Consider the following 13,068-nt stretch of genomic DNA (forward strand, 5'->3'; position numbering starts at 1 on the left):
CCAAGCTATCAAAACCTCAGAGTTTTAAAACACGTAAACCTATATTTGTGTAAATAAGGGCTTTAAATGGCATCTACACTATAAAAATGGCTGGGTTATTTTTTAACCCAAAATGCTGGGTTGAGTCTGTTGGGTTGTTTTGTTGGGTTATTTTTTCACATTTTTAACACATTTTGGTAAGTTTCAGTTTTCTAGTTGTTATTGGGTTATTATGCTGGGTTGTTTGAAGAGGCTCAAGTGCTTCGCGCCCCATGTTTAAATGTGCTCAGCAACGGTCGTTGTGAAAGGACAGAGCCACTGGAAGCAGTTGTTTCAAGGTAAGTTTATATGTTTTGGTGAACATTTCGTATGAATTTAAACAAGATTATAACACTTTTTTAAGAAAGCAACGTGTTAACTACAGACTAAGATGACGGGTGTAATTTAGAGCATGTGCGTATCGTCATAGAAAACAATGTGTTTGATTTTTTTATAATGGCGCAGGGCTGCGGCGCTGGGCAGCACGTCGATTTGCGACCCCCTTTAGGGACTTATCACACGAAACACGCTTTAAACGCTTGGAAACGCAAGGCGCAACGCACTGCCTTTTTAAAAAAAATGAATATAAACAAGATTTATATGCATATGAATATAAACAAGATTATAACATTTTGCAAGACAGCAACGTGTTAACTTATACAGACTAAGATGACGGGTGTAATTTAGAGCAATGACGACTGTTACATCAGATCGCCATTTATACAAATTGACTCAAATAATCGTTCTAAAATGTGTAATATGGCATATTAATACACATTTTTTATGTTACAAAATCCCCATCACACGGTTGATTACTAGGGGTGTAACGGTACGCAAAAATCACGGTTCGGTGCGAACCCCGGTTTTGAAGCCACGGTTCGGTTCATTTTCGGTACAGTAAGGGAGAAATGCAAACATTAAACTGCAGGTTGTTTATTACTATACACTTTTTTTTACAATTTGTTCACACTTTTTTAAACACTTTTTATTAAAATATAACATATAAAATATATATAATATGAAAAAATAATAAATAAAATACTACTGCAAAGTTCTATTTTACATTATTTTATAACAGAAGGTAACTCTTTTCTTAACCTTCTCAAACTTTTTCTACTAAAACCTTGAACCAACAAATTCAATTCCTGAATACATTTATGAACTATTAGCCTACATTTTTGCCACTAAACATTTTCTGTTTTGATTTATTTTGGATTGTTTAACTCACAGTATTGAATTGGCTATGCAACATCTCTGTATAAAAATAATATTACTGCTCTATGTGTAACTGCATAGCAAGCAACATGATGATATACTTATTATACACTCATTTTGAGATTAGTGAGCTGCATAAATAGCCATCTTTGATCTTTTGCACGTTTCTCCTAATCTTTGCTTGTGTTGTCAATGTAAGCTGTGACCTTACTTACGAACCCCTCCGCAGCTGAGTAACAGCTGAGTAAGCCCGGGTTACAGCTCTTCTCTGTCCCGACCAGCTGATCGCATTGTGACAATGATATGATTGATTGACGTGAGGTGCAGATGAAAAATCTGATCACGCATTCTTTATTCTCGCTGTCACAGAAAGCGCGTCTCATGAATGCGTAGCAACGAAAGACGTGCATCCTCTCACGCACTTTTGAAAGAACAAAGCAGCGCGTTGACGCGCGTTTAACATGCGCTTTTAGATACGACACGTAAACGTTTACATCAATAATCAAACGGATATACAACTAAGTAAATAAAAATATTTCTGCGGGCCGAATTATGTTATATGTTTGACAGAAGACTTGCGCTGAACGCGGAGACTTCCGCCACTTAATATGTTCGTGCGGAAACGCACGTATTATGTTCCGCACAGGCGCACACAAAATGCATTCGGCCTTTCGGTGCACGTGTGCACCGTGCCGAAAGCCCTGAACCGAAACGGTTCGGTTCGAATACACGTACCGTTACACCCCTATTGATTACATTAACCCATGACAATTTCTTTGAGTTTTTAACAAAGCGAGGCAAAACTGGTACCGAGTCAGACCTCCGCCACCCCACTTCGGCTTTTGTGTCACACACACGCATAGTTTTCCCAGCAATAGCGACACTATTAAATTAAATTTAGTGACAAAGAAGTTGCTTTCTTGTCATTCGATATGGAAAGACAGACCGTGACAATGGCCGGCGTCTACCCTCTCAATGAGCGGCAGGGACAAACAGTCTGAAGGGGGTCGCACACCGGATGCGCAGCTCAGCGCCGCGTCGAGTCGCGTATATGACAACACGGAGGTATCATAAACCAGAAGTGCACATTAAATAGCGCGAGCTTCGTCAGATAGCGTTTACTTCAAAATGCAAAATATAGGTTAGCAGCCAATGTTAATCGTTAATGATTTGGGACAAATATGTTGTTATTTAATGTTAAACTATGTGAGTGGTGCTCTGTGGAGCAACAGGGATTTGAGCAAGTTCCTGAGTCGTAGCTGGGCGGTGCGGACAGGAGTCACCTGTCAGCGCAGGTGTGCGTATCGTCATAGAAAACAATGTGTTTGATTTTTTTATAATGGCGCAGGGCTGCAGCGCTGAGCTGCACGTCCGATGTGCGACCCCCTTTAGAGGCTTATCACACCAAACACGCTTTAAACGCTTGGAAACGCAAGGCGCGACGTGGCTTTTTATATTGCTAGGCAACCACCGAATCAGCTGTCTTGTCAATCAAATATTGAAGCGTGAGCGCTCTTTTGCTGTTATCTGTCATAATAGCAGAAACTTTAAAAAAGGGGGAGCTTAAGCATGACGTCAGCTGCTTTTCCGCTCTCAGCGCTCTTTCAAAAACGCGTGATGCGACCGGTGGCAAAAAACGCAAGGTGTTCGGCACGCATATGCTCACTGCCCATAGAATATCATTCAAAAAAGGCGCCTGCAACTGCCAGAAATGCGCTTGGTGTGATTGGCCCCTTATTCAATTGACTGTCAGTACAGAGGTAACTGAGTATGAATGACTACAAAACAGCGTTTCCAAGAACCATTGTCTTATATGTATATTGCTTGGTCATATCTTTAAAAATGAAACAATAGTTTAGGTGTTTGACAAGAACTTACAGTTAACAACATTAACAAGTTAACAAACATTTATGTGTGTTATATGAATTTATGCGTGTTATTGAGGTATTTAGTTACTATTTTATATTCTTTTTATAATATTTTTGGCTTGTCTCCTGTGATTTCAAATTTATATTGACCAACCCTCTGATCTGTGGCTGATACTGTATCAGAGATGTTATGTTTTTTTGCAGAGATTAGATATGATGTTGTTGTTCCCATTCTTTTTTCAAGAGTGTGCAGAGTTGGTTGAAAGGTTTTTACGTCCATCTATTGATGAGGCTAGCAAGGCCTTCATACAACTTCAGCCAGTAAGTATAAAATTTTAAAATGTATTGGCAATGTCTTGATTATTTGCTACATTTTCTGCCCTTTATTCATTATAGTCAGATCTTCCTATTTGTCAGTCTGTGTGCTTTGCAGCCTTTGTTGGCACAACAGTTAAAGGAGTTTAGCACCAAAGTCTTATGCAAACCGACGACAAGCCATGGCATTTTTAGAAAAATAATCTCACACGTGGTGGTATGCGGCCAGGGATGCAAAAAGAAGCCTTATAATTTTTATTATATTTTCATGGTTTTCTGAATACTAAATCTGAACATTCAGTTTTGACCACTAAAAGTTTTTTCCTCTTTTGTAGAGTGCAACAAATGTGGTGGAATTTCTTCTCTGGACAGAATCCTCGAAAACCCTTTCCTTTCGTCCTGGACATGGGAAACATACAGCAGATCTCTCAATATTTTGTAATTATTAATGGCAAGCTCTGGAACAAAAGCACACTACTTGCAGCTGTTGATGTATGTTTTGTGCGGGGAAACCTTCTGGTCTCTCTGATGGAGCCAATCCGGAAGTGACTTAAATTGCAATTTGGCAGAGATGGTGACGCACGCACCACCTACTTTATGCTTCAAAAATGCTCTTCACAAACCAATGGGTGACGTCACGGACACTACTTCCATATTGTTTACAGTCTATGGTTTAAAGGCATTTTACGTGCTTGAAAATAAATACCATGTGCTTCTACATGGGAATTCCTGCAGTCATTTTCCAAATGGATGAATCCTCTGCTGTTCGAGTCCTTTGTACATCTTTGTTTGCGAGAAGTAACTTTAATAAATGAAGTATTTTTAGTCAAATACATTCCATACTGTGAAACTTAGAACATCTGTTCTGTAAAAAAATCTACACATCTGTGAATGCTTAAACTTTTAATTAAACAATAAATTTGTTTCTTTTTATACACTGCTACTGCAGTTTTGTTTATGTACATTTCAGTATTTCATTTACTGTAAAATTACAAATTCTGTCTTAAATTCAAACAACTGATTCAACCTGTAACATTGTTAAGTCAATGTGGATCATTTATGATAATTAATAAATATATTTATACATGATGTCAGTGAGCAGTCCTTTAAATGATTTTGAAACTTCCAAATGTAAAAATTTAATATTACAGTTTGTAGTTATTTTGCAGTTAAATAAACCTTTATTTGGTGTTCACAATAGTCTTGATTTACAATAAAGCACATGATTAAAAAAATAACCCAGCAAGATTAACCAACCCCAGAATATTAATCCCATAAATGGTTAAAATGACTACATGTTTGGTTTTTTCAACAACCCAGGGTTAAAATGTGTTACCCAACGTGCTGGGTTACTTTAGCATTTTTTTGTTTTTTGTAGAAGTGCCTAATTTAAAAGTGTCTCCAGATGTCATAAGAAAGTTAAACTCAGTACATCTGATCTGTGAGAGTCCAGCTGATGTTAAAATGAGTCAGTGTTATTTCTATTCAAACGATGAGAAAAATACAAAACTCAGTCAATCATGTCAGCTTCATCTCACTGGAACTGAACTTCTCTTATGGACGCGTGAAAAATCACCTGTATCACTCCACATGAGATGTTTATACACAATAGATGAGAAAGGGATTCATAAACCATCAAATTACTCTCCTCCTGTCACACTGACAATAATAGGTGAGACATTTCACTGATATGGTTTTGTTTTATAAACTGATATTCATTCGTTTTTCTTGATGTGTTTTATAAACTTCATAGATACTCTTCAGAAACCCTTCATCAGTGTTGCTGACAGCACTGACCAGCTCATTTTATCATGTGAAATACCACTGACAGACAAAGCTGATTTCATCTGTAATCTCTACACTGAGTATGGACCTCTGATACACAGAAGTCTTTCTAAGAGAAGCACACAGACTGGAAAACATCTCTGCATGTTTTATATGAGCCTGAGTGAAATATTCAAACATAACCAAACAGTGAACAGTCGACAGCTGAGTTGTGATTATTCAGTCAAAACAGATCCTGAGAATGAGATGAACCTCATATCACCACGCAGTGATGTGAAAACTGTCAGAGGTGAGTATTTGACATTTAATCCTCATTCACTTTCAATTACATACAAAAGAGTTCAGCAGAGCCGATCTTAGACCACTGGTGGCCCTAAGCAGCTTTGTTAGGGGGCCCTGTCAGCGCTTTCATAAAAACCCAATGTAGCTATAAACAAAATGTTAACTAAAACACATGTATTAACTGTAATTTTTAATGGGTCGCAAATGTGCTACCTAATGTTTTAGACAATATGCTATGATTTACTATGAGCATTTATTAAAACAGAAATGTGGATTTTAAGTTTTATAACGTGCTCTGAGCCTTCAACACCTTGGCTTTATTTTGCGTGAAAGCACGTCGTGTCTCTCCCTATGAGTGTGTGTTCGCGTGCTCTCTGTTTCTCAATGAATTTGGTGCGACGCAAAGCAAGCTCAGTGTCTTCCATGTTTCTGAACTTGAGCAGAGGTCTTTCTTCACTGAGGATGCGGGACCCGTATGGTTCCGGGTTTATATTTTAAATGGTCAGTCGGGTCCGGTTAGGACCTAGTTTAATTACTTTGGGTCCCAAGTCTGATTAATATTGTGTGTATAACCCAAGTCGATCAGAAAACGGCCATGAGCGCTACCGCGCTAAAGCTCGAGTGCAGTTTCAGCGTGCCTCCGGTTTCTATGGCGATGGTTCTTGTTACGACCACGCGCTGCATTTTCTTTCTCACATTTTTTTTATAATCTTAATATGAATTAACCATATATTTTCTAAAACCATATCCATATTTAAAAAGTTTGCACAGAGATTGTACCAAAAAAGCAGTGCTAATGTCAAGCCCATATTGCACTGAAAGAGCAAAGCTTAAACTGACCCGGGGTATAAAAAACGCAAAGCAATGTAAAGTCTGTCATCGGGACAGCAAGTAGACTTTTGAATCTGAAATAATGAGTGGATTAAGCTTTTTTAGTCGGCAAGAGAGAAATAGAAAGATAGAACATAAGCAGTAAAAGTGCCTATCTAATAGAAATTATAACCATTATAACATCAGTCACATTTATAATCTATAGACCTGCACTGTCTATTAATATACTATACATAGTATTGTAATATATTGAGTTTGATAAAAGGGGTCTAATTGCTTCATAAACAGTAAGTGTTTTCGTAGTGCTTTGACAAACAGTGTCAGCTTTGTCAATGGCAAAGAAAGCTTGGGGTGGTTAGATTCATGAAATATATTGTGAAATTGATATTAATTTTCAATAAATCAGTATTGTATTGTGTTGTGTCACACATTATTAGTTCTTCTTCACATGTATAGTAGACCATTATTTGTCAGTGGGTAATGACCTGCTACCACCACAAGTAAATTTCAGATCTGTGGGAAACACTGCAACGTTTAAGAAAACAAGAAGGCATGTGGTTTAAAACAGTGGTTTTCAAACCCTGGGTAGCGACCCTCTGGTGGGTCGCGGAAATTAAAAACTGGGTCGCCAGAAAGATAAAAAAAATTACTAAAATAATTTATTCAATTTTATTATAAAAACTATAATAATTACAACACACTTGAATAAAAGCACAGTAATAATATCTTTTAAATACACGAAATAAAAAAATACTCCACCTCTGTGTCACATGACCCATGTGCTTGCGCAGCTTACTGTATTAAATTCATAGACAGTAGATTAAATTGCGCACGTGGTCACAACCATTTTTTTAATGATGCAAGGGGAAATAAAAACTCCTAAATAAAAATTAAAATGTGTTTTGTCTGATGTGAAAAAAATATATATTTTAAATGTATTTGATTGGTTTGTCGAAAGTGAGCGCGGAAATGTTTAGTTGTTTGGTAAGCATAGCGCCACCGTTAAGACTGTTGCAGTGAGACTGACACATTATGGTTCTGCTGTTATCTTTGAACTATTTTCGCTGCTGAAACAACAAAAACAGTCAACATTGCGTCCAAAATGTAAGTGACTAAATATTAATTACTTGTTTAGTGAACTGTCGTTTAAAATCTGTAATTTTCAACCGTGATGTGATGCTGCTTAACTGTGTCATGTTATTAAAAACTTCACACTTTTACCACAGTATGTTTAACCCACTTTGTTAACACACTCGCTCACTTTGTGTTTGCTGTGCTTATTTGTTTAACTTAGCGTTATTACATTATGCACTTTCGGTAGTCATTTAGACTAAAGGATGCAGAATCATTAGCGTGTTCTGTTTTGGTGATTGTTATTGGCGTTTTAATCAAATGTTACTTGTCCCTGGGTTATTTTTGACCAGTAATGGGTAAATATTGGACAGAACACATGCTGGGTTACAAATTACCCAATGTTGGGTTGTTGTTATGCAATCATGGGATATAAGAACCCAGCAGTTGGGTTAAAATAACCCAGCATTGGGTCAATTTGTTACCCAGCCCGTTAACATCCTTAACCTAATTAAAAGAAAATGTACTAACTTTTATACTTTATAGCTTTTGACAAAGGCATTTTCTTCTCACATACAATCAGGTATTAGAATAAAAAAGGAACATAACACAAATAATATTACAAATAACTAGGGCTGGGACAACGCGTCAACGTATTCGACAACGTCGACGAGTGGCTCCAATCACGCTTGCTTCACAGCAAGTGTAAGCAGTGCGTAAGCGGCACATGTTTTTACAGTGCCCATGTTAACAAGCATGCATCCCACGCAGTGCTGCAATAATTTCTGCGTCGGTTCTGCTGCGCTGCTCACGCTCAATTAAAGTGAAAGTGCTTTGTTTATAGTTTAAATGCTCGTGGATTGATGCGAAAGAGTGTCATTTTACCATAAAATCATGAATGTTAAGTGTGTTTTAAACAGTCATGACTTTGAGCAATTTAACAAAAAGCAATGAAATATGTAAAAACACACTGTAGCCAGAAGACTGCGCTTTCATTCACTTTCTGTACAGTAGTAAATGAGTACTCATCTATCTTAATAAACTTAAGAGAAAGAGATTTAATAATGTATGTGCTTCTTAAAGGTATAGCGGAAGATTTTCGTTTTCTGGGTGGATCACCACTGTTATTGGTCATCCCAGATGTCAATCATTCTGATTATATGTTGACGTATAACCGTCGTACGTGCTCACCTCTACGTTCGCTTTCTGTACATGCGCACTTTTACGTGTATGTGTGTTGTGCTACGGTTTCAACCATTCATTGAAGCCCGCGTTCTCGCTGTGTTTTTTTCAAAATGTCTGAGGGTCGCAAGAGAAAAAGTGTCTACGAATTGTATGACAAGAAGAGAAAGGACTATAAAGAAAGAAACAAGACCAGAATGTTTATGGGAGACTATTTCACACGCTGGCGTGAGCTAATAGGACAGGTTGGGTTTTCCACACGAAATTTCTACAGGAAAGGTACATTTTGTCATGCTATTTGGAGAAATTCATTTAAAATCACTGCTAGTAAAAGTTGATTTAAGCTATGATTAGCGATGCTAGCCCTGGCACAAGTCACGAACTGCACAGACACGGTAAACATGCCGACAGAAACTTGTAAACAGAGCGAAGAGAAGAACTGAGCTCCTGCATTAGGGATGGGCGGATCGATCCTAAAGTATCGATATTTCCGATCCTGCCTTTGTATCAAAAGGATCGATTCTCAAGTACAAGTATCAATTCTATTTGTTTGTTTGTTTTTTAACAAGTGATTTGAGAATTTTTTGTAATAGTTGGACACTGTTTTGTATATAAATAGACTTAAATCGTAACGTCAGTGGGAACTATCTTCTTCCGCTGTATTACTGCGTTTGCTCATTCAGTCTTATCTCCTTCCGGTATCACGCGTTCCTTCGTTCGTTCGTTCGTTCGCTCATTCAGTCCCATCTCCTTTTGCTGTATTACAGCGTGAGTTCATTCGTTCAGTCACTACCAGCACACTCAGTCGGCGCAGGCAGGTTTAAAAAATGGGTTTAAGTGCATTGTTGCATTCTGTTAATAATGATGAAGCCTCGCAGTAGACTTTATCAGTCAAAGAAAAAACAGGCTCAAGAGGAAAATGTTAATTTCAACATTCACTTGTTTTATCTCAAAAACTTATAAAGGGAAGAAATGTGGTAATAGTGTGCAGTGCAAAAAGGTGTCATGTCTATTATTTGATATTAATAATGATGGCTATCAAAAGACCCCATAAAATCACTTTAATAAACTTTAATACATACATAAAAATATTTCATAAAAGTATCGGAATCGGTATCGGAATCGGCGATACTTGTCTTAAAAGTACTTTGTATCGGATTGACAAGAAAATAACTGGTATCGCCCATCCCTATCCTGCATGCTCTCTCTCTGTCTCGTGCCCGCATTTAACAGGCGTTACCCCTCGGAGAGTGTTGCGTGTGCATCGAGGGGCGGTTCTTTTAAATAATTCGGGAAAATCTTTACGCTATACCTTTAAGTCTAATTGTGAAAAGCACGAAAACAATGTGGATTAAACAAATCAAGTTATAAAAATTACACTGTGTGACCATCAACAGAGGCGCACCTTGTCAACAGGCAAGGCAGGCAACTGCTTGGAGCCCCGAGCCACTAGAGGGCCCCCGAGTTTGTTTCTCGGATGGTCAGCTACACCCGGTAGATGAAAATAGATAATCAACATGACTGCATATCAAAATTCCGATTGGATGGAATGTTGATTGACATGGCTTAGCCCAGTCAAAATCCAACCCAGGTGGATAAATTGCCTGTTTTGAAAATGAACGTAGCGAATGGGTGACGTTGTATCGTTCAGTAGTGCTGTCGCAGTTGATCCGTACGGATCACGACCCACGGTTTGGCTCGCATGTGATTGCGCAAATTTAAATAGGAAAGGTTTATCATTTGCACGTGTTTCAAAGGCTTGCAAATGCTAACACTCAAGTAATTTAAAACAATTTGACCGCAAAAAGGCGCTAAAGTGAGCAGCCCTCTTACGCACATGTAGTTTAATGTGTCCGGTCCAGCTCCACTCAGGCACTTGCCCAAGTGTAAATGAATCTCAATTTTAAATTTTATCAGTTAACTATTTCAATCCTTTACAAAGACTATCGCGGCAAAAACGGATCTATATGCAATGTAGTTACCCAGATTTACGCTTGTAAAAGCGACAAAGCAGTCGCAATCACGCGAGCGTCTTTGCGTTCATTCGCGCACAACCGCAATCAAAAGGCACCACGCGAGTGAGTTAGCTTATGAAAACATGACGAGACTAAAGGAAGTTTCTAAATAACAATGCTTATCTTATTTTGACTCGATCACTATTGGCTTCTGAAGATGTACATCAGAAATGTTTTGTGCAAAGCAGGGAAAGGGAAGAAGAACGGAGAGATGATAAGTTTAAGAGAGGTAAGACAAGCTACATCCTCACCCTGTCAGGTCTCAAACATTATCAAACAAATCTCAGGAAAACCTCTTGTCAAGTCTATAGAATTGCATTGTTGCTGAGAAAATCAACAGATGTAACTTATGTGTTATACTGTTCTGTATTTTCAGATATATGAAATTAATTACTAATATTTAACTAGGACACTAACTTACATAACAGTTAGCAGTAACTATGACTAAAATTATTTAGTATCTTCATAAAATGACTGGTTTCTTACAATATTCTTGTAAAAATATTCTTGTAAAAATAAGTTATGAATCATTGTATAATGTAGAAAATATGTCTCTGCTGTCATTATTTCCAAACACGTTATGCTATGTATGCCTCCAAACATGTTAATAATGTAAGCTATGATTAAGATTACACTTGTATATATGTATCTTTCGCAGTAACTGTTGCACTGTAGAATAGTGGGTTAAGCAAAGGACATTGTATAAGTTTTGCAGACTTCTTGCACACAAGGGAATTTTCTGCTTGGGGCCCCCATAGACCCTAGAATCGCCTCTGACCATCAAAAGGCACATTGAAAAGGTTTTGCTCATAAATGCATGCAAAATAAAGTAATTTGAACTTGAGATTTTTATACTGTCACTAAACTGCACAGTATGCGCTGTAAACGCTTTATTGAATGCTACCTCTGACTAAGATTGCATTATTTTGCACTTGTATAGTCTTTTTTTATTTTGAAATTTCAAGAGCAATCAACATATATTGAAATGTTTACATTCAGATATGTAAATCATCATGTATAAATTGCTATTAGTTAATTAATGGGGAGATAATCGAGAATTGAATCGAATCGAAGTCAAATCGGACTGATAAAATGAATCGTTAGATTAATCGATGCATCGAAAAAAGAATCGCTAGATTAATCGTTTAAAAAATTATCGTTTATCCCAGCCCTATAATAACAAGCTACGATAGCACATGACAGCAACCGGAAGTGATCAACCCCGTGTTCTGGTTTTGTTACGTGAAGTTCGACATTTTCAGCATTAAAGTATCGTGAGATCGGACTGCTTGTTGCTTTCGAATGGCTCTCTCGGTACTGTGCTGTCACACGGCAATCGGTCGGTGCAGCGCCGCCTGAAGTTTAGAGTAAGGGGGCACCCTAGTGGTCGGGAGCCCTTCAGAGCTTGCGTACCTTGCGTATAAACGGTTTCAGCAGTAACAACATAATCAAGCGGCTATTGTGGAAATCACGTAACTTTCGTAAAACTCCTCTAAGAATAAATAACAACAAAGTCCTTTTAAAGTAGTTGATTTATATAACAACATGTATATTAGGAAACCAAAACATTTGTTATTTTCGACGAGGTATTTGTTCAAGAGTTCAGCTTCAACAAGTAGTCAGACCATTAAACAAACAGAAACCAGAAGTAAAGTTCCGACCAGACGCGTAATCGTGTCAGCGCATGTGCATCCAATAAAAACTGTCTATAGGGAGGATTGGCTCTGGTGTTCAGGATTTTTTTACACCTGTTGTGTTCTGCAGAAGAAAGTAGGTCATGAATGACATGAGGGAGATATAAAATGACAGAATCTTTGAGTGAATGTGTTTTTGTGCAGATGTGAAACTATTTGTTTTTTGAAAAAAGACGGCAGAAAATAAAATGTAACTGGCCATTAGCAGGTGCAGCTTAAACTCGCTAGACACTGCATAAAGTGTGATGGGATGGATGAATATGATTGATTATAGTGTTTGTGAAGTTATGAAATCATGTTACCACAGTACAGTCTGTGAAATTAGTTGTTGCCGAGAGAAAAAGCTTTATATAATACATTCTTCATGAAAATTATTACACTGCTTAAAAATATTTATTGAAATACAACTTCAGAATTAGCCCCAGTTTCCACTATAACATAAAATAAATAACTTTTATCAAATGAATTCTGTATATTTAGGTTTTCCTCAGGCCAAGTTGTCAGTGTCTTCTTCAGATATCATGTATACAGACACAGTACAGCTGGACTGTAGTAAAGGTGAGAATCTGAAGATGGACGAGTGTTACTTCATAATAGATGGAAGAGAAAAAAAACGGAGCAGATCATGTAATCTATTACTCACTGGATCTGACATCATTACTTGGTCGGGAGGTCAGAGGTCAGCGGTCACCATAGCCTGCTACTACACTTTGTATACCATAACATCTCCATATTCGGATCCAGTTACAGTAACAATCACAGGAAAAGTTCAGAGTAAGTTATTGTTTAGAA

The 13,068-nt window shown here is 37.6% G+C and overlaps 1 protein-coding gene across 2 annotated transcripts in view; it reads left to right on the forward strand.

The window, feature by feature from the left end:
- The window catches only part of LOC129427910 (uncharacterized), a 130,104-nt gene that overhangs the window by 107,598 nt on the left and 9,438 nt on the right, over positions 1-13,068 (forward strand). The window lies entirely within an intron of this gene.

Source organism: Misgurnus anguillicaudatus, chromosome 14 (assembly GCF_027580225.2).
Source record: "Misgurnus anguillicaudatus chromosome 14, ASM2758022v2, whole genome shotgun sequence".
Lineage (NCBI taxonomy): Eukaryota > Metazoa > Chordata > Actinopteri > Cypriniformes > Cobitidae > Misgurnus > Misgurnus anguillicaudatus.